Below are 22,138 nucleotides of genomic sequence, written 5' to 3'. Positions count from 1 at the left end.
GGATCTCATGGAAAACTATAATATTCTAACAGGATTAAAGAGATGAGATGGAAGGATAATGCTCCCTTTGAGTGGGTCACAGGCTCAGGATATGGCGTATGCCATTTACGATCAAGATCAGGAGAAATTTCTTCACCAAGAGGATGGTGAACCTGTGGAATTATCTCCCACAGAAGGAAAAGGAGGCCATGTTATTACATACATTCGAGAAGCAGGTAGATATATTTCTTAATGCCAAAGGAATTAAGAAATACGGAGAGAAAGCAGAAACAGGAAGATCAGCCATTAACTTATTGAAGACGAGGAGTGCAGTGACAGAGGAGGAGGAAGAGAATGGCCTATGGACTTTGCCACATCATTACCAATATTCTCGGTCTTGGACAAAATTTCTGCCTGTACATTTCTGACAGTTCCAGCCTGAGCCGTGCAGATCCTTGAAAAGATCAGGAGCAACGAGTGGAATCTTGCACAAGTTCAAGTGAATAACTCAGTGGTAAAATAATAAATTAAGTTACACATTGGAGCACAGAAATACCAGTCCTACAAATGCTACACTGCCTTTTGAGGGTGGCACTCAAAAAAAAAAACAAAAAAATTTGAATATTAATAGTTTATCACTGCCCTCTCCTAATGAAGTGTATACACATAATGACTACATGTAGCAGCTTGACTAGAGTATCTTTCTATCTTATAACACAACACAGATTTTGAAATAATACTTTTGCTAACTTAAATACATTCTAGTATGGCATTAAAACAAAATCCAACCAGCACTTTTTTTTCCCTGAGGAGACATACTCATCCCAAAGTGCACTTGATGTTGATGATTGGATGATTTCAGGGCCCATAAATTATTGTCAAGGTAGTATTCACCATTATTTAAATACAAATGCCACTCAACTAGGTGAGGAAGGTTGTAAAATTAAGAGCAGAAATTAAAAAAATTCTGGTCCAAGATGCTTCACTCCAAAGCCAGATTTATTAAATACCATCCTGTCATTTGCATCCCCATTCAAAGACATTGAAGGATATCAAGTTCTGCACTTGTAGAGTAGACACAAGTAAACATGCCACAGAAAATTTAGGCAAGCACTTTTCTGACAATGTGATCTACTAGTTACTGTCAGTAACTTCCTAGCATTGAAATTTGATGAATACAAATGCAGAGTTTCGTCCCCTCATGACTTAAGTGTTGGGAGATTCTGTTTTATAAAATGGTCTTCCCCTATACTTCTCTTCCTGTATAGATTTATACTGAATACACCCAATCTAATTTATACTTCCTTCTCAGATATTTGGCTGCATAATATTTTTCATTTTGAACTATGGTAATCCAAAATTTGAAGTGCAAAACTTAAGAGATGCGATCTGCTACTTAAAGAAAAGTTCAACAAACAACTCCTATATTGTATAGAAACTTAAACAATATATTGAAATCCAATGCACATATGCAAACTCAGCACATTTGCCCTGGAATCTCCAGTAATTTATTGTCACTTGCCAGAGCTACAATGACTTGGAGAGGAATTCTAGGACACTCCAGGTGATAAGACACCTATCCATATTTCCTTACAACATAAAGGGAAGCTATTCAGCACATTGAGTCTCTCCTGGCTCACAGAACAATCCCAATTCTCTACATCTCTATCGATTCTACCACCCACCAATATGAAGGGCAATTTCTAGAGACCAATTAACCTACCACATGTATTTGGGATGTGGGACGGGTGATCAAACTTCCTCATTTTCCTGGGGTAATCCTTAAAAGAGAATGAGGTCCTTGGGTAAACAGCATCCCTGCCTGATAACAGGTCAATTAACAAGCTATCGATGTCAAGAACGACTGTGCCATGAAAGAGCTCTTTTGCGCCACACATATCTGTGAAGTCCAAACATCATCCATCCATAGCCCATCAGATCCACACTTGCACACACCTGATGTTGTGAATGCACATGTGCCTTGGTTAGGGAGAGGAAGGGGACACCAATTTCCCAAACAGCCAACAGAGAGCATGTGAGGACACAAGGGACTGCAAATGCTGGAATCTAGAGCAACAATCTTCTGGAGGAACTCAGCAGGTTAAGCAGCATCTGTGGGGGGGAAAAGAATTATCAATGTTTTGGGTTGGAATCCTGCAGCAGGACAGGGATATGGCCAGGAATCTCCAGGCCAGCCCCAGCTCCTTCCAAGGAGCAGACAGTGTATCATTCTTCAGCCTAGGAGTAATTAGCAATATGATCAAGAGCACCACGAATGCTGTAGCTGAAGACTGGAGATGATGCTTGACTAAGTGCCCCCCCTTTCCCCCGTTCCCAGAGCCAACCCAATAACATTCAGGTCCTTGAAGCCCACCTGATACCAATCTGAACCAGGGACCAGAAACCACTTCAAGACAGTCAAATCTTCTGGGCCTGAAGCCACCCTTTAGAACCAGGGGTACGGAACTGATGGGCACAGATGTGTCATGGCATAACTCTGGGGTACAGGTGGTACAGGGCCGTCACCATAGGAAGCCAGGAGGGAACAGATCTGCCCCTGTTTAACACTGGAGTACAGGAATAGGTTTGTCATTATTGAACAGTACTCCTGGCCTGCTGCTTATAGGGTTTCAGGGATATAATTTTCAAAGTTCATAAGTATGAAAAGGTAAACAAAGATAATGAGGTAAGTTTTTTTGCACACTTTCAGAACACTTAAACTCACAATACATTTTTCAGCACTCCTTTCCATGAAGAGGATGGTGTTGTGTGAAATTGTTCTTTACTGTCTTAAGGATCAAGGACTCTGGACACGAGCTTTGTAGACCGAAACTAGTTTAATCACAAAGGCAAACGCGGAACAAGATGGATGGGAACAGACAATACTGTCACTCACACGCAGGATACCATGAACATGAGAGGGGAATTGCAACTGGGGTAAAATACACACACACACACACACACTGATGCAAACAAGCACACAATAACAATATACAACTTCAGGATATAACACTTCAATGCCTGACCCACACTAGCATTGGCCCTTAATGCTCCCTGAGTCTGAGTGAAACACTTCCTGACCATGTGGTGATGCACTCTTACCAATGATCTCTGCAGCATTGTCTCACTACTCCTGGGGTCATCAAAGAGGAAGGGCTAGGGGTTGCAGCCCTTTTTATGGTGCTAGGATGCTGGGTGGAGCCTCACTGTTGTGATTTAAACGTGCCAATGGTGTGGGAGTCAAAGACAAAGGTTCCTGCCACAGCCAATGGTCAGGCAGGTTCAGAGACAAAGGGTACTGGTCAGGCAAGTTCAGAGGCAAAAGGTACTCTCACACCTGAGGGGTGGGTGGAGCCGCACCTTGATTGACAGTAGTATCACTTCCCATCAGAGGAGCAATGCTGTTCTCCGGTCAGCGGGGGTCATTGTCGTTACTGTCACGTGACAGCCATGTGGATTTCTCACAACAGATGGGTTTACAAAATTGGAAGAAAGTACCTTAAAATTAGTTTAGACCTTGAAAACTAATTGTGAAAGCCTTCTTTCGAATGTCCTCAAATGGAATATTGTTGCTTCGATGACCTCACTTATCAGTGAGAGTGCTTCACAAAAGTTTTGGTGGAAGATATGCAAAAAGCCTGAGATACAATCACAAATCTTGAAATCTGACCCCATCCTTAATAAAAGAAGTCCTATAGGGCAAAACTCAGCTAGTGCCACCTTCTCATTTGGACAGCCACAATCAGGACTTCACAGTGGCACAGCTCTAGCACCTGGGTTCAATCCAAAGTCAAAGTCCAGTTTATTGTCAAATGAACAAGTACACGTATGCACAGGTGCAATGAGAAACTTACTTGCAGCAGTATCACAGGCACATAGCATCATATAAGCAGCATTCACAAGAAAAATATAAATTAAACATAAATTATACACAATTTTTACAATCCTGACCAACAGTACTGTCTGTGTGTAGTTTCCACATTCTCCCTAACAAGGGTGCTTGCCTGCACCCTTTCCCTCACCTCCTTACACTGGCTATCTCCCTTGTACTCTTTCAGTCCAGATGAAGAATCTCTAATGTTACGGACTCAGTGAAAGTCCCTTTAAGATAGAGAGTGTGTGTGTATGTGTGTGTGGGGCGTGCTTACGTCAATAGAAGATAAAGGACGTAATGACGTTGTTGAAGAAGGCAGAAGAAGGAGAGAGAGAGAGAGAGAAGGGAGAGAGACACCAGCCTGCTTGTTTTCTCTATCGATGGATGAGAAACAATAACTGTGTTTGCCACTGAAATCCATGTATGGAAGTTGGAAGTAATCCGGTGGAGTTCACTTTGTTGCTGACCTGTAGAAGGAAACAGGTATTTGTGTGTGGACGACCACGGTTCGGATGCTTTTCGGGGTGAGGAAGTCACTACCGAGTAAACACTGAAGTGTCGTTTGGGTTCCATCGTGGAACATTTGGATTTCGTATGTACTCTCTCTATGTTTCTCTACGTCTACGTCTTATCTTCAGACAACGGTGGTTGTTGAAGAAGCCCTTGCTCATGTTTCACCTTATGGCTTGCGGAACTGAACTTTAAGAACCATTCAGGAACTGGGAGTTTTGGACTTTGTCACACACACACACGAAGAGTTTAGTTTTGGGGTTAACATTCGAGGTTTAACATTCTTGAATTCTAACATACTAACATTTTTTTTTAACTTTTATTTTACGTATTATCATAAGTAGTGATTAATAAAATAGTTTTTAACACTGAATCATGCTCAGTGTGTTTCTTTTGTTGCTGGTTTGTGACAAAATTGGGGGCTCGTCCGGGATAGTTCCCAAGGTTAACGAGTGTCGTCTGGGATTGTACCCCAGATTGACGAGATTTGTTCGGGATTCCATCCAAAGATTTTTGAGGGAGGTCTGATAAATTCTTTTTAATTGGCTTGTGTGTGTGGAAACCAGCAGCAATGGATATTAAGGCATTTTTGGAGTCACCAACCCAAAAGGGATTGGAGGTGGCGAAAAAGGATGATTTGATAAAGATTGCTACAAGGCTAAACCTTACAGAAGTAAAGCAGTCTATGAGAAAGGCAGATATTCAGAGACTGATAGCTGGCCATTATGTGGAAAAGAAGGTGTTTGAGAAGGAAGTGTTAAAACAGTTTCCTGGCAGTGAAATAGCAATTTCTGAGGCACAGGTGCAGCTGGCAAAGATAGAGGCTGAACGAGAGCAAACCCAGATGAAGATAGAGGCCGAACAAAAGCTAACTCAGATGAAGATAGAGGCTGATCTAGCAATGAAGCAGATGGAGCTGGATAACGAGGAGAAAAAGAGGCAGCATGAGTTACAAATGAAGCGTAGGAGTTCGGAATCTGATTCTGATGATGGTTTTTCAGCCAGCAGGGAGGTTCGATTAGTCCCTCCTTTTGAAGAAGATCAGGTTGATCAGCATTTCCAACATTTTGGAAAAGGTTGCTGTGAGTTCAAACTGGCCAAGGAAAGGATGGGCTCTTATGGTACAGAGTGTGATTAAAGGTAAAGCTCAAAAGCTTATTCTGCTTTGTCTGTTGAGGATGCAGCTGATTATACCAAGGTAAAACAAGCTATTTTGAAGGCCTATGAATTGGTCCCTGAGGCTTATAGACAAAAATTCAGAGACTTGAGGAAATCTGCAGATCAGACTTAATTTGCCAATGGAAAGAGAATATGTTTTGAACGATGGTGCCTGGCTAAAAATGTAGATGGGGATTATGATAAATTGACAGAATTGATACTAGTGGAAGACTTTAAAAGATGTGTTCCAGCTGAATTAAACAACATATTTAAATGAAAAGGCAGTGGAAACTTTACAAGAAACTGCTAGGTTGGCAGATGATTATGCTTTAACCCATAAATCCAAATGGGGACAACCTAAAACCTTTCAAAGAGTTACAAAGACAATCCAGGTAAACCAGAGATTAAATTGGGAGGTAATCAAAAAGGAAAAGATGAAAAGAAGCCAGGGCTTGGAGAAACCTGTTGAGCGTACTTGTTATTACTGTAGGAAACCTGGCCACGTGATATCTAATTGTGCCCTTTTGAAGAAAAAGAAGGAAGCTGGGCCCAATGCTTGCTTTCAGGCAATTAAAAATCAAAAAGGTTTAGGAGATGCTGTTAAAGACCAGTCCTTGCAAGAGGGAAAAGCGGAAAAGTTGGAGGAGGTGAGAAAAGAATTCCGTTCGTATGTATCAGAGGGTTTGTTTCACTGAATGATGAGTCACCCCAGGTGCCAGTGAAAAATTCTTAGAGATACTGGGGCTAGTCAATCTCTCTTAGCTGGACAGTGTTTTAAATTTTGGTGAAGAAAGTGACACTGGTGAAGTAAATCTAGTACGAGGCGTTACAGGTGAGACCATGTCTGTCCCTTTTCACAGGGTGATTTAAAGTCAAAGTTCGTAGAAGGACCAGTCGAGATAGGGATAAGACCTAGTTTGCCAGTGGAAGGAGTTTCTTTGTTATTGGGAAATGACCTTGCAAATGGAGAAAGTGATCCTGTGGTACGGTTAACAACCAAACCAAGGATTGATGAGTCTGAGAATGATCCAGATGTTTACCCATCATGTGCGGTGACTCGAGCTAGAGCTAGAGAATTAGCCAAGACAGACAGTCCGGTGCAGTCTGATGTGGTTCCTTGTGACAGTCCTAAACAGGAAGAAAATTTTGATGCCTTATCTGAGACTTTTCTGTCTTCACTGGAGGATCAACATCCTTATAGTGAGCCTGAATTTAAAGATTTGTCTTTGTCAAGGAAGGATTTTATGGTGGAACAGACAAAGGACCCTGAGTTGACAGAATTGAAAGAAAAAGCACTCTCATGTGAGGAGATTGAAAAGGTGCCAACTGGATACTATGTCAAAATGGAGTGTTAATGAGGAAATGGAGACCTCCTCATGTTCTTGTTACTGAGGAATGGGAAGTTATTCATCAGGTTGTTGTTCCAAAAGTTTATAGGGATGAGATTTTAAACCTGGCCCATAGTATGCCTTTGGGTGGTCATTTTGGTGTGAATAAAACTGTAGGGAAGATCTTGAAACAATTCTATTGGCCTGGTTTGAGAAAAGATGTGGTGATGTTTTGTCGAACCTGCCACACATGTCAGATGGTAGGTAAACCAAATCAAAAACCCCCTGTGGCTCCTTTGAAAACCAATTCCTGCTTTTGGTGAACCCTTTTCGAAGGTGATTGTGGACTGTGTTGGCCCATTACCAAAGTCTAAGACTGGAAATCAGTATTTGTTAACCATCATGTGTGCCACTTCTAGATTTCCAGAGGCAATACCCCTTAGAAATATTAAGGCCAAGACGGTGTCAAAGGCTCTTGTAAAAATTTTTTACCTTGTTTGGTTTGCCAAAAGAAATCCAATCTGATCAAGGTAGTAATTTTATGTCAAAAATTTTTCAACAATAGTCTATGAGCTGGGAGCAAAGCAGATTGTATCATCTGCATATCACCCAGAATCTCAAGGAGCTCTGGAGAGATTTCATTCTACTCTCAAAAATATGCTGAAGACTTATTGCTTTGAAAACACAAAGGATTGGGACGAAGGTATCCATTTACTTTTGTTTGCCGTTAGAGAATCGATCCAGGAGTCAATCGGATTAGTCCGTTTGAGCTTGTGTTTGGACATCGGGTGAGAGGACCTTTGGAGTTGTTAAGAGAGCAATGGGTTAATGAGGAAGTTCACTTGAGTCTGTTGGACTATGTCCAAAAATTTAAAACTCGGTTGGAAAGAGTCTGCCAGCTAGCGAGAGAGAATCTGAAAACAAGCCAGATAAGAATGAAGACATATTTTGATAGACGTGCTCGGCCTAGGACATTCGCAGTGGGGCAAAAGGTGTTGGTATTTTTCCCTAGCCAAAATAATCCCTTGCAAGCTCGTTTTTCTGGACCCTATGTTATTGAATCTCGAGTGACTGATCTAACATATATAATCAAAACACCAGATAGACGCAAGAAAACACAACTCTGTCATGTAAACATGCTAAAACCTTATTATGAGAGGGATTCAGTGGTGGCCTTGGTGGATGATGTAAAGGTTGTTTCTAGAATGCCTGATGTTGATGTTGAGGAAGGCCAATTTAGACCAAATATTGTTCCATCGAAACTAAAAAACCAAAATATCCTGGAGAACCTTGAAACGAAGTTGGACCATTTACAAGTTTCACAAAAACAACAGATGAGAGAATTAATTTTAAAATTTAAAAATCTGTTCCCAGATGTTCCAAACAGAACATCGATAATTACCCATGATGTTGATGTTGGGGATGCAAAACCAATCAAACAACACCCATATCGAATGAATGTGGAAAAAAGTAAACTTGTTGATCAGGAAATAAAATACATGTTGGAAAATGATATTATTAGACATTCTACTTCAAATTGGAGTTCGCCCTGTGTTATTGTACCTAAACCTGATGGAACTGTTAGATTTTGCACAGATTACAGGAAAGTGAATGCTGTAACAAAGTCAGATGCTTACCCTATTCCTAGGGTGGATGATTGCATAGACAGAGTGGGAAAGGCAAAATTTCTTACAAAGATTGACCTATTAAAAGGGTACTGGTGTGTTCCATTAACAGATAGAGGACGGGAGATTTCAGCCTTTGTAACCCCTTCTGGATTGTATGAATACAATGTTTTGCCATTTGGAATGAAAAATGCTCCGGCAACATTTCAAAGAATGATTAATTCAGTGATTCATGGGTTAAAACATACAGATGCCTACATTGACGACTTAGTGACTGGGAGTGATACTTGGGAAGATCACATCTCTGCGTTAGAAAGGTTGTTTGAAAGACTTTCCAAGGCTAACCTTACAGTTAACTTGGCTAAAAGTGAATTTGGCCATGCCACTGTGACGTATCTTGGTTATGTTGTAGGTCAAGGCAAGCAAGCTCCTGTTCAGGCAAAAGTTCAAGCAATATCTGAGTTCCCTATTCCCACAGGTATGAGGACTGTTAGAAGATTTTTGGGAATGGTTGGATATTATCGAAAATTTTGTAAAAATTTTGCTGATATTGCTCTTCCCCTAACTAATCTTCTGAAGAAGGGAGTAAAGTTTGTTTGGACAGATTCTTGTCAAGAAGCATTTAAGAAGCTGAAAGCCATTTTATGCTACCATCCTGTGCTCAGAACACCTGACTTTGAAAAGCCATTTTCATTAGCAGTAGATGCCAGTGATGAAAGCTGCAGGAGCTGTGTTGTTGCAGAAGGGTGACCTTGATGATATTGACCATCCTGTAGTTTACTTTTCAAAGAAATTTAATGAGCATCAAAAGAATTATTCCACCATAGAGAAAGAATTACTGTTGCTTGTTTTAGCCTTGCAACATTTCAGTGTATATGTTTGCACCGCTCAGAAACCATTGACTGTGTATACAGATCATAACCCATTGGTGTTTCTGAGCCGAGTCAAAAACAAGAACAGAAGGCTGTTAAACTGGAGTTTAATTTTGCAAGAGTTTGATCTCATGATAACTCACATTAAAGGCAAAGATAATGTGATTGCTGATTGTCTTTCCCGATGTTAAATGGGAAACATGTATCTGTAATAATCTGATAGTCTGTAGTTGTGTAGCCTGATAATTATTAACATTACTAACTGTATGCGCGGTTAAAATTTTCTTGGGAAAATTTTTTTTAGGTGGGAGGTGTTATGGACTCAGTGAAAGTCCCTTTAAGATAGAGAGTGTGTGTGTATGTGTGTGTGGGGCGTGCTTACGTCAATAGAAGAGAAAGGACGTAATGACGTTGTTGAAGAAGGCAGAAGAAGGAGAGAGAGAGAGAGAGAAGGGAGAGAGACACCAGCCTGCTTGTTTTCTCTATCGATGGATGAGAAACAATAACTGTGCTTGCCACTGAAATCCATGTATGGAAGTTGGAAGTAATCCGGTGGAGTTCACTTTGTTGCTGACCTGTAGAAGGAAACAGGTATTTGTGTGTGGACGACCACGGTTCGGATGCTTTTCGGGGTGAGGAAGTCACTACCGAGTAAACACTGAAGTGTCGTTTGGGTTCCATCGTGGAACATTTGGATTTCGTATGTACTCTCTCTATGTTTCTCTACGTCTACGTCTTATCTTCAGACAACGGTGGTTGTTGAAGAAGCCCTTGCTCATGTTTCACCTTATGGCTTGCGGAACTGAACTTTAAGAACCATTCAGGAACTGGGAGTTTTGGACTTTGTCACACACACACACGAAGAGTTTAGTTTTGGGGTTAACGTTCGAGGTTTAACATTCTTGAATTCTAACATACTAACATTTTTTTTTAACTTTTATTTTACGTATTATCATAAGTAGTGATTAATAAAATAGTTTTTAACACTGAATCATGCTCAGTGTGTTTCTTTTGTTGCTGGTTTGTGACACTAATCAAAACGTCAGCTGTCCATTCCCCTCCCCCACCGCCCACCTCCCCACCCCCCCCACCACCTCCCCCCCCCCCCCACAGATGCTGCCTGACCCACTGAGTTCCTCCAGCAGCTTTGTTTTTGCTCCCTGTCACTGCGTTGGTTTCCCCTCGGCCCACCCCTAATGGTCCAGCCTTCTCCCTTAGCCCAGACATGTAGGCACAGTAGTGTAGCGGTTAGTGTAATGCTTTACAGCGCCAGTGACCTGGGTTCAATTGCGGCCGCTGTCTATAAGGAGTTTGTACATTGTCCCTGCGTCTGCATGGGTTTCCTCCAGGTGCTCCGGTTTCCTCCCACATTCCAAAGGTTAGGAAGTTGTGGGCATGCTATGTTGGTGCCAGAAGTGTGGCGACACTTGCGGGCTATCCCCAGAACACTCTATGCAAAATATGCATTTCACTGTGTGTTTCAATGTACATGTGACTAATAAAGATATCTTATCTTATCATTATAGTAGGTTAGATGGCCAGTGCAAAATTGCCCTTTGTTTGTAAATGAGTGGTAGAGCCGGAGAGGGGTGGGCGTTGATGGAAATATTGGGAGATTAAAGAAGGATCAATGTAGGATTTGAGTAAATGGGTACTTGATGGCGAAGGATTCGGCGGTCTGAAGGGTCTGCTTGTCTTCCCTGAGAACCTCTGGTGATGCTTTCACATCTACTACAATGACAGCCACATTTATTCAAAAATCGGTAAACTAAGAACATAATACAGACGTTTCACGACTGACACAAACACCTCGAACTCTCAGTGAACTTTATCATTATGAAGTGCAAGCTCCAAAACTAAAAAAAATAGTCAGTCCATCCCGCCACATTTACATTTAGCTACATGTCAAGCTGACACAATTTAATGGGGGAAGGGCGCCAGTAACTAACTGAGGTTTCCATTCTTGCCTTAAATAATAAGACATCGCCAAATCAGGAAGCTGGAACAGTGAAATTCAACTAACCTTGGTCCGACTCCTACTAGGCAGCGAGTACCTTCCAGCAGCTCACTGTGGTTGGGACAGGTGGCCTTCGCGTCGCCCTCACCTGCCTGCGCGCGCCCCCGCTGCCCCAGGTGAGTCCCCGGTCCTCCTGCGACACCCGCCGGTGACGGGCACGCGCACTAGTCCCAACCCCAAAACATGGTTGTGCTCTGGAGTCACCCTGAGTGCGACATCCACTCCCTGCCATTCACTGTCAGACCTGGGCAGGCAGAGACTCTGTGAACGTTCAGCTTCCTCTGAAATAGGGCAGTGTGACAAGTATGATTCTCTTGTTTCCGTCTTCTCCTTGATTCCGCATGTTTTTTTTGTCATAACCGAATTTATTTTAATGCCTTACTTCCGGAATTCAGCGCAGGCATTTGGACAGAAGTAAATTCACGAATGCAATTGTTACAGTAAGTTCCTTAATAACTCTTGGGTAAGTTATTACTATTAATAGATGCCCATATACACCAGAATTAAAATTCAAACCATGAGTTTCAATCTGCATTATCTGAAAAAAAGTTAAGACTCCAATTATATTCTCTTGAAAGTGCGAGTTACGAAGGTGCTCCTGTGATCATTATTATTTTCATTGTCAATCACAATTATATTTTTCGTTTTATATCTCGTTAATTAAATATTCCTTTGTTAACAATTAAAATGGGTTGGCAATTAGGATATTTGGGGAGATTTGGAGAGCTAATATTTTGTCTTCATGAATAATTGAACAGAATAATTGGGGTCTTATAGCAGAGTAACATGATCTCCTAAGTAATACTGTAAATCAATTGTATACCATACTGTAAATACTTAAAATCAAGTATAAACCCAATTACAAATGCAACAAAATATTAACATTAAAGTTGTTGAAATAATGAATAAAACATTTGTTCCTGAGCTATTCATAATTCACCAAAAGAACAAAATAATCCCAGCGCACCCTTGTGGATCCTCTAATATCTTTCTTGTTTATATCTGGGACAGGTGCCCAAGCTTGCAGACTGTTGCAACAGCCTTGTCAAGCCACCGACTGACATAATCATTCCTACAGAAATATTTCTACCAGCTGGCATCCCAGCTCCATCCTCTAACGGGTTAGATAAATCCTCTTCAACAAGTAGGATTGGAACAAGGCTATATAGTTGATTGGGTGAGACCAGAATAAGAAGCAGGTTTATTATCGGTAACTTGTATGTCATGAAATTTGTTGTTTTGCAGCAGCAGTACAGTACATAGACATAAAATTACTATAAATTACAAAATAAATAGTGCAAAAAAAAGGAATAATGAAGTAGTGGTCATGGGTTCATGGGCTGTTCAGAAATCTGATGGTGAAGGGGAGGAAGCCATTCCTAAATCGTTGACCCCTCATTGTGCATTGGTGTGTCTTCTCCTGACTTCCCCTTCCTGAAGTCCACAATCAATTCCTTGGTTTTGCTGACATTGCTGACCATAGAACCAACCCTTGCAAGGAAATAATCTCTGATCAAATAAGGCTAAAGAAATCTCTCACTTTTGCTTATTATCTGCTGGATTCTTGTATCAGCATTCTTTGTGTTGAGCATTGCCTGTAGGAACCAGTCAAGGAAAGGAGTACGTTCTCATGTCCACTAGGTCAACTGATCAAGAAAACCAAATCCTGAAGCCATTAGTGCCACAGTGTACTTCATAAGGTGGTGAAGGAACCAAAGGCAAGAAGGCAGTCTTTTGCTTTACCCTATCTGTCATGGTCACATCTTACTACTGATAAGAAGGTCACAGCAGTCAATTTGATGACATTATCAGTTATGTAGCATGTCATTTAAGTGGAAACAAATCAGCTTTGCAGTATCTGTGAAGCTCCATAATCCATCAGCAGCAACAGAATTGTGCATCACGGCAAAATGCAAGCCTAAGATCTAGCACATTCCTCAACCTGGTTCAATATATTGTAGTTTCACATGGGTTGCGATCACATTCTCAAGCGAGGATGAGCGATAGGCATAATTTAGAAAGAGATAACCAACCTGATGAAGTAACTAAATATTAAAGAGAAAATGTAAAAGGCTGTAAATAAAGCTAAGTAGCATCAACATAGTAGTATAAAATTCAATAACTTTACTACATCCAGTGAAGGATGGTGTTGAACTACCAGGTAACTGGTAGGAGAAGAAATCATCATGAACAACACAATCCTCAACTGTAGCATCCAACCCATACTTCTTGCAAGTGTCTGCAGTTAAAAAATGTCAACTTCTTCCCATAGACCTAATGATCATAGATTTTAGTCACCAGTCAATTCAATTCAATAAATATTAGGAAGCATCTAAGGCCTCCTATTGTTGGACTGTTGACACATTCAATTGCCTACACCCAATTATATTTAACAACTACCAACCCAACATACAGCCAAACTATTCCAATGCAACATTTATCTATTAATCTGGGAAACTTTCCAGGTATCTCCTATCCATAAAAAAAATTAGCACAAATCTAATGTGGCCATCTATTACCTATTAGTCTCCTTACAATGTTCACCAATACAGTGAAATAAGTAGTTCTATCTATTGGTAGTTACTCACAAATAATCCTTACGTTGCCACTTAACCAGCTCAAGAAATTCATATGGAACAGACTTTGCTGGAGGTGTATTACAGACCTCTCAGAAGTCAACAGGAGATAGAGGAACAGATATATAGGAATGTATCAGAGAGATGCAATAAGAATGGGGTTATTGTACAAGGGGATTTCAATTTTTCAAGTACTAACTTCAATTGCCTTAGTACTAAAGTCTCAAGAGAGCAGAATTTTTGAGGTGTATCCAGGAGAGCTTTTTGATGCAGTATGTAGATATACTAATGAGGGCAAGGTACATTACCTAACTTTATCTTGGGGAATGTAGCTGGTCAAATGGAGAGAGTGTCAGTGGGGAATTATTTTGGAGACAGTGACTATAACTCTGTATATTTTTAAGGAAAGGACAGGGATGGACCAGTAATAAAGGTCTTAAACAGGGGGAGACCAATTTCATTAACATTAGGGAAGACATGGCAAAAGTAGATTGGAAGCATCTACATCTGTAAGTTTACACCTGCACAGTGGGAAGCATTTAAAGGAAAAATAGCAAGAGTTCAAGGCCAACATGTTCCTGTCAGGGTAAAAGCCAGGGGTAACAAGTATAGGGAACCCTGGATGTTGAGGGATATTGAGGGTTGGTTAAAGAGAAAAAAGGAAGCATATGACAGGTATAAGGATTTGATGATGGGGAGGCCCATCAAGAGTACAAAAAGTGTAAAAAGGTGCTTAATAAGGAAATTAGAAGGTGAAGAAAAATCATTGACAGAGAGGATTAAGGTAAATCTGACAGTATTCTATAAGTATAGTAAGGGCAAAAGAATAACCAGGGTAAAAGTAAAGCCTATTAGGAACATCATGGGCAATCTGTGCATGGAGCTGGCAGGTATAGGTGGGGTCCTAAATGAATAGTTTTCGGCGGTATTCACAAAGGAATCAGACTTTGTTGTTGGAGGATTCAGTGAAGGGGTAGATGAAAATCTAGTATAGGTCTCCATAAATAAAGAGGAGGTACTCAATGTCTTAGATGGCTTAAAGGTGGATAAATCCCCAGAACTGAATTGGATTTATCCTATACTGCTACAAGGGGCAAGGGAAGAGATTGTTGGGGCTCTGACTGAGGTTTTTAAATCTTCGCTGGACACAAGTGAGGTACCAGATGAATGGAGGACAGCAAACACGGTCCCCCTTTTCAAGAAAGGCAGCAGGGTAAAAACTTGTAACTATAGACCCGTGAGCATAACATCATTGGTGGGGAAGATACTGGAAAAAGATCTGAGGGAGAGGATTAATGATTACTTGGAAAGGCAGGGGCTAATCAGAGATAGCCAGCATGGCTTTGTCAAGGGCAGATCCTGTCTGACCAATTTGATTGAATTATTTGAAGAGGTAGCAAAGTGTATTAATGACAGCAGGGCAGTGTGATTTACATGGACTTTAGTAAGGCCTTTGACAAGATCCCACATGGGATACTCATTCAAAACATTAAGGACTTGGGTCCAAAGGTTGGCAAACTGGATTCAAAATTGTTGGTTGTAACATATATGAGTGATTTGGATTTGGATGTGGCAGGCAAGATCAGTAAGTTTACAGATATCATGGAGATTGGTGGAGTTGATGATAGTATTCCATTTACCTTCCTAACCATATTATCTAACTTTCTTGCCACCTTCAAGCATTTATGGACTTGTACTCCAAGGTTCCTCTATTCCTTAGACCCTATTATTCATGGTGTATGGCCTAAGCTGCGGAGAGATAGTGATGTGTTGGTGAAATGGTTGAAATATGGCAGGTGGAGTTTAATCCAGACAAATGTGAGATGATGCATTTTAGGAGTATTGATGAGGCTAGGCAATACACCATGAATAGTAGGGTCTTAGGAATAGAGGAACCTTGGAGTACAAGTCCATAAATCCTTGAAGGTGGTAACATGGTTAGGAAGGCAAATGGGATACTGGCCTTCATTAGTCAGGGCATTAAATACAGATGTAGGGAGGTTGTACCCCAACTTTCCAAAACTTTGATCAGACCTCAGAGGCACAAGAGACTGCAGATGCTGGAGTCTGGAGCAACAAACAATCTGCTGGAGGAACTCAGTGGTTCGAGCAGCATCTGTGGGAAGAAAGGAATTGTTGACATTTTGGGTTGAAACCTTACATCAGGACTGAGAGTGGAGAGGTGAGATGGCCAGCATAGAGAGGAGAAGGAGAGTGGTGAGAAAGGAGTCCAAGGTGATTGGTGGATGAGGAGGGGTGTAAGATGATAGGAAGGTTGTGCCGGGTTGGGGAAGGAAGCAGAGGTGGAGTTGGGAGACAGTGGCAGTTTGATGATGGATAGAGGCAGACAAAAGAGAGAGAGAAAAAGAAAAAAAATATGGAGAGGCAGATGGAGCAACATGGATGGAGGGGAGTGTGGAGATTGGAAACAGCTGCGGGAGGGAGATAAGTAGGAACACAAAGTGCTGGACTCTGATAATTAAAGGAGCTGAGAATGGGAACCATAAGGGGAGAGATGAATGGCAGTTGGAACCAACCAGATAGGTTTGGGTGGGGGGAAATTGTGGGTGAACTGTGTGTGTGTAGTGGGTGGATGGGACGAGTAGGGGGAGGGGGACAAAGATGAGTGAAGAGGGGCTGGGAGGTATGATGGAAAGGAGTCAAAAATGGGAGGACCAGAGGAGGATCAGAAGGGGGGGAGGGGGAAACAACCCACTGGAGGGAAGCGTAACCTAAATTCGAAAACTCAATATTCATGCCATTGGGTTGTGGACTACCCAGGCAGAATATAGCTGTTGTTCCTCCAGTTTGCGTTGGATGGAACTGGAGGAACACCACCTCATATTTTTTGTAATATGTAAAATATTCAAAGACTCTGCTTCCACTGCTCTTTCAGGGAAAAAGTTTGAAGGACTAACAACTGCCTAAGTGAATACACTTTGCCTCATATTGGTCTTAAGTGGATGATTCCTTACTTTTAAACATTGACCCCTACTCTCTCCTCCAAGAAGAAATATCCTCTTCACATCCATTCTGTCAAGATCCCTCTGGATTTTATATATGTCTCAAATAAACCCCCTCTCATTCTTCTGAAGTCCAACCTTTCTTCGTCGGGCAACTCTGATACATCTTAATATTTCTGTATGATTTTCTGTGTCTTTTTTCTTGAAGACCAACACAAACAAGTTGTTTAACTCCTCTGCCATTTTTTTATTCTCCATTGTAAATTTTCTATCTCTGTCCATAAGGACCTCATATTTGCCCTCATTAATCTTTATCTTTTTACTTATTTATAGAAGCTTTTACAGTCTGTTTTTATATCTACATTTGCCTTATTTGTAAATCAATTTCTTGGTTCTCATTTGCTGAGTTCTAAAATGCTGCCAGTCCTCAGGCCTTCTGCTTCTTCTAGCAACCTTGTAAGCTTTCTTTAGTATAATGTTATCTTTAACTTCTCTTGCCAGCCACGAATGAAGCACACTGTCTTTTGAGTTTTTGTGCATTCAACATATATTTTCACAATTTATGCATTATTTTTTAAATGCCAGCCTTTGCCTGACCACTAGCAAACTTTTCAAAGTATTTTTCAAATTAACCATAGCCAACTCTCCCCTCGTGTCTTCACGGTTTACCTTGTTAATATATATGATTCTAGTTTTAGATTGAACGACATCACTTTCAAATTGAATGCAATATTCTATCATATTGTGGTCAATCTTCCCAAAAGGTCCCTTTACCACAGAACTAACAATTAACCCATTCTCACAAAAAGAGACCTAAAACGATCATTCTCTGTAGTTGGTTCTTCCACATATCATTTTAGAAAACCATTTGTATACACTACATAAGCATGTTCTCCCTCTTATTCTGCCAATTTGACTTGTAAAATATGTAGATTAAGATCCCTCATGATTACTGTGTAGCCCATTACATACATTGTTAATTTCCTGAATGACGTTATGCCTAATCTTACAACTATAAATTTCTTCCACCAATGTTTTATGCCTTTGCTGTTTCTATTGCAGATTTTTTTGTCATTTTAACTGCCATGTTGTTGTAGACAAGCAAATGCATTTGTCTTAATAAGTTGATTGAATATTTCAATAATCCTTTTTGATTTTGTATAGTTTAATTTCAGCTTTGTAGGGTGAGAGTCCAAATACAAGTCCAGACAACAGCACAAAAATCAAAATGATTACAGTACTTAAGCATGTTCTTTGCTTTTAGGACAACTGATTAAAGCTATTACAACAAATCAAATAGATAAAAAAAGCACTGTAGAATTAATGCCAGTAAGATAGATTACCACAAGACCATCTCGCCTAATAGATATTGAATCTACTACCATTTACAATGTTACCCAGTCTTTTTCCCATTAAATTAAACAGCTGCATCTCCACTAAGGAGAACTGAAAACCACTGTTTAAAAATCTTTGAGATAATATCCATCATTGTTAACCATGCAGACAGACTGTTGCTTGTGGATATATTATAGGCTGTGGTTTATGCATGAATAGTAGATGCACAGACAATAAGTGTGTGATGATGCAAAAGTTATGCTAAAAGATAGCTAAAATAACACATTTACTTGGAGAAATTTGTCTTTGGTCACTACTCCCAAAAGGCTGTAAGAATATAGGCCACTGGTTGCCTCTTGGTTCTACTGAATTTGTAAAATTTGCATGATCACGTAATGATATTTAAAGCCCTATTCAGTTCAATTTGTAATGTACGCTTACAGTGATGCCTACTGATGCAGTACCTTTGGAATATGAGGTCACTTTCCATGTCTTAATGTGGTTAAAAAGAAAAATAATTTTTAACCTGTAGTTCATATCTAATTTTACTTCATACCTTATTTTAGTATTCCATTTATAAGACAATAGAAAAATTACTAATTCATCACATTTGGTTTTCCAAAGCACCATTATCGGTTCTGTGGGTAAGGTTGATCTCACCTGAAGTTGATCTTTTGAGTGACTGAAACAAACTTCAGCAACTCATTTTATTGTTTGACGATCAAGATCTAGGCATTTTCAAGGTCAAACTAGATCCCTGACATCACTTTAAATAATATCACCTAATTCTTTCCAAAAGCAAAACACCACAGATGCTGATAATCAGAAATGGAAAATGCTGGAAGTAGTCAGCAAGTCAGATGACATCCATGGAGCGAGGCGAGTTACAATTTGTTAGCATTCATTTCAAGAGGACTAGAATATAAAAGCAAGGGTGTAATGCTGAGGCTTTATAAGGTGTTGGTCAGACCACATTTGGAGTATTGTGAGCAGTTTTGGGCCCCATATCTAAGGACGGATGTGCTGGCATTGGAGAGGGTCCAGAAGAGGTTTACAGGAATGATCCCAGGGTTGAAGGGGTTAATGTTTGAGGTGTATTTGATGGCTCTGTGCCTGTACTTGCTAGACTTTGGAAGGATGAGGGGGGATGTCATTGAAACCTACCAAATATTGAAAGGCCTGGATAGAGTGGATGTGGAGAGGATGTTTCCAGTAGTGGGAGAATCTAGGACCAGAGAGCACAGCCTCAGAATAGAAGGACGTCCCTTTTGAACGCAGATGCGGAGGAATTTCTTTAGCCAGGGAGTGGTGAATCTGTGAAATACATTGCCACAAACAGCTGTTTAGGCCAAGTCATTGGGTATATTTAAAGTAGAGGTTGATAGGTTTTTGATTAGTAAGGGTGTCAAAGGTTACAGGGAGAAGGCAGGAGAATGGTGTTGAGAGGTAAAAATAAATCAGCCATGATTGAATGGCAGAGCAGACTCGATGGACCGAATAGCCTAATTCTGCTCCTGTGTCTTATGGTCTTAATTCAGATTGATTACCTTCATCAAAACTGGAAAAAGTTCAAGATAAAATAAGTCTAATGATGCAGAAGAAAAGCGATAAGAACAAAAGGAAAGTTCTGTGGTCAGGTGGAGAGATTAAATGGCAAACAGGATGATGATGATGATCCAAGGCAAAAATTTATGATAATCAGACAAGTAAAAACCAAAACATGGGAAGTATAAATGGGAATAGCAGAATCACTATCTGAAATTGTTGAGTTCATTGTCATAATGTGCCTAGTCAAAAACAACATAGTATTCCTTGGGCTTTCATTATGTTTCAATGAAACAATGTGAAAGCTGAAGATACTGAAATCAGAATAGGAATAGTAGAATTAAAACAGGTCACTTGTTTGGGGAAATGGTGACAGTTGCGACAGTTGCGACAGTCCCTTGCATTGCAGCTAACTTTACCCTACAAAGTTCAGGCCATGATTAGAGAAAGAGAGAGGCTTTGTTCATGCAATCACATTAGTGGCAATCAATATCACACATTCAATAAACAACTGCTCTTCTGTTATAGATTTCTTGCAGTCCTGATTATGTTTGAATTGTAATAATAATCAGTAAATTATAAAGGTGTAATTAGAATTCAGAATTCCATCTTCAGTAAAAACACATTTTGTCATTAGATTTGCCACTTCAATACCAACAGGGTATTTTTGTGAAGTTCGATGAACACATGAGGGAAAAGAAATAGAATATGTTAAAAGGATTGGGTAAAATAAGATGGGAGAAGGCACGTATCATTGAAGGGTAATATTCAGGTGCAGTGAGCAGTTAGGAAAACAAGTATGTTGTCCATTATTTCATGGGGATTTGAATACATTAGTAAAGCTGTCTTACAGTAGTTGAATAGGGGCTTACTGAAATCACACCTGGAGTAGTATTTTGAGTAGTTTTGTTCTCCTTCCCTATGAAGGGATATACTTGCCATCAAGGGAGTGCAGTGAAAATTCACTGGGATAATGGGTTTGCCATATGAAGAGGCATTAGGTAAACTAAGAGATTCTGCAGATGCTGGAATCTGGAGCAACACACGCAAAAAGTGCTGGAGGAAATCAGCAGGTCAGGCAGCATCTATGGAGGGAAATAAACAGTCGATGTTTCAGGTCGAGACCCTTCATCAGGACTTACATAAGTAAAGTAAGCCTGTGTTCTCTAGAGTTTAGTAGGATGAGAGGTGATCTCATTGAAACATATAAAATTCTTACATGGTTCAAAATGCTGGTTTCAGGAAGGATGTTTCCCCTGCATGAAGAGTCTAGAAGCAGGGGTTGCAATCTCTGAGTAAGGGTAGGCCATTTAGGACTGAGATGAGAAGACGTTTCCTCAGAGGTTGGTGAACTTTGGAATTCCCTGAAGGCTGCATAGTTTGTTCAAAATAGGGATCACTACATTCTTGGATATTAAGGGAATCAAGAGATTATGTTGATAGTGCCGGAAAATAGTGCTGAGGTAGATAATCAGCCACAGGCTCAATGAATGGCAAAGCAAGCTCGAAGGCCAGGTGGTCTACTTCTGCTCCTATTTCTTCTGTTTGTATTAGCTTTTCCAGAGACAGCAACAAAACACAGAGTATTGTTAATACATATCAGTCCGGTAACCTTCAATTTCCGTTCCTATTAGGCAGAGACTAAATCTCCCAAATTGCAGTGGCTTTGTTCAATCGGTAATTGAGAATTCACTCTCTTCGTTTAGCAGCTAGATCGTGACTGGCATCTAGGATGTAAATGTGAATCAGACAAAATAATGTAAACTGTTCTGGATCAACACATTTTTCATCAGAAATACTCAGCTTTCAGAAAATCAAACTGATTACTGCTTACAAAATACATGTATGCACCCTTGGAAAATTAGGATTACAATAGTTTTACATAATATTTTGAGTGTTAAGAAAACACAAGAAGAATGTTATTATCATTCATTTATTATAATGGGAGCTGAATCTCTTATTCTAATTTACTTATTGCAATAAAGGGATTAATATCCTTAAGGTTGATTGTAAAATAATTTCATAAGATCACGGATCAGAAAATCAGAGAGCTGCTTGTATATTTATCTTGCACTGAAAGAGTCAAAGAGTCATACAGCGCAGAAACAGGCTCATTGTGTTCAAACCATCAAATGCCCGTTTATATTAATTCCATTAACCAGTACTTGGTCCACAGCCTTCTATTTTAAGGCTAATGCAAGTTAATCACAAATTCACTACAACGTAGAAGAATCATCAAGTTTATGCAAGCTCTTTACAGTTCATGTCATTTGCCCTATCTCCAATCCACTTTCCCTATACTAATAACAGGAAATACTCAGCAGGTCAAGCCTGTGAGTATGGAAACAGAGCTAAT

The 22,138-nt window shown here is 40.2% G+C and overlaps 1 protein-coding gene across 1 annotated transcript in view; it reads right to left on the bottom strand.

Annotated features, from left to right (window-relative positions):
* The window catches only part of inpp4b (inositol polyphosphate-4-phosphatase type II B), a 561,052-nt gene extending 549,597 nt beyond the window's left edge, over positions 1–11,455 (bottom strand). Inside the window, exon 1 of the mRNA XM_052042054.1 lies at positions 11,370–11,455. The gene's annotated coding sequence lies outside the window, so the exon portion shown is untranslated. The remainder of the gene's footprint in view (positions 1–11,369) is intronic.
* Positions 11,456–22,138: the final 10,683 nt, after the last annotated feature.

The sequence above is a fragment of the Pristis pectinata genome, chromosome 2 (assembly GCF_009764475.1).
Source record: "Pristis pectinata isolate sPriPec2 chromosome 2, sPriPec2.1.pri, whole genome shotgun sequence".
Lineage (NCBI taxonomy): Eukaryota > Metazoa > Chordata > Chondrichthyes > Rhinopristiformes > Pristidae > Pristis > Pristis pectinata.
Note: the sequence above shows the minus strand (reverse complement) of the source record. Positions and strands in the feature narration are given on the sequence as shown.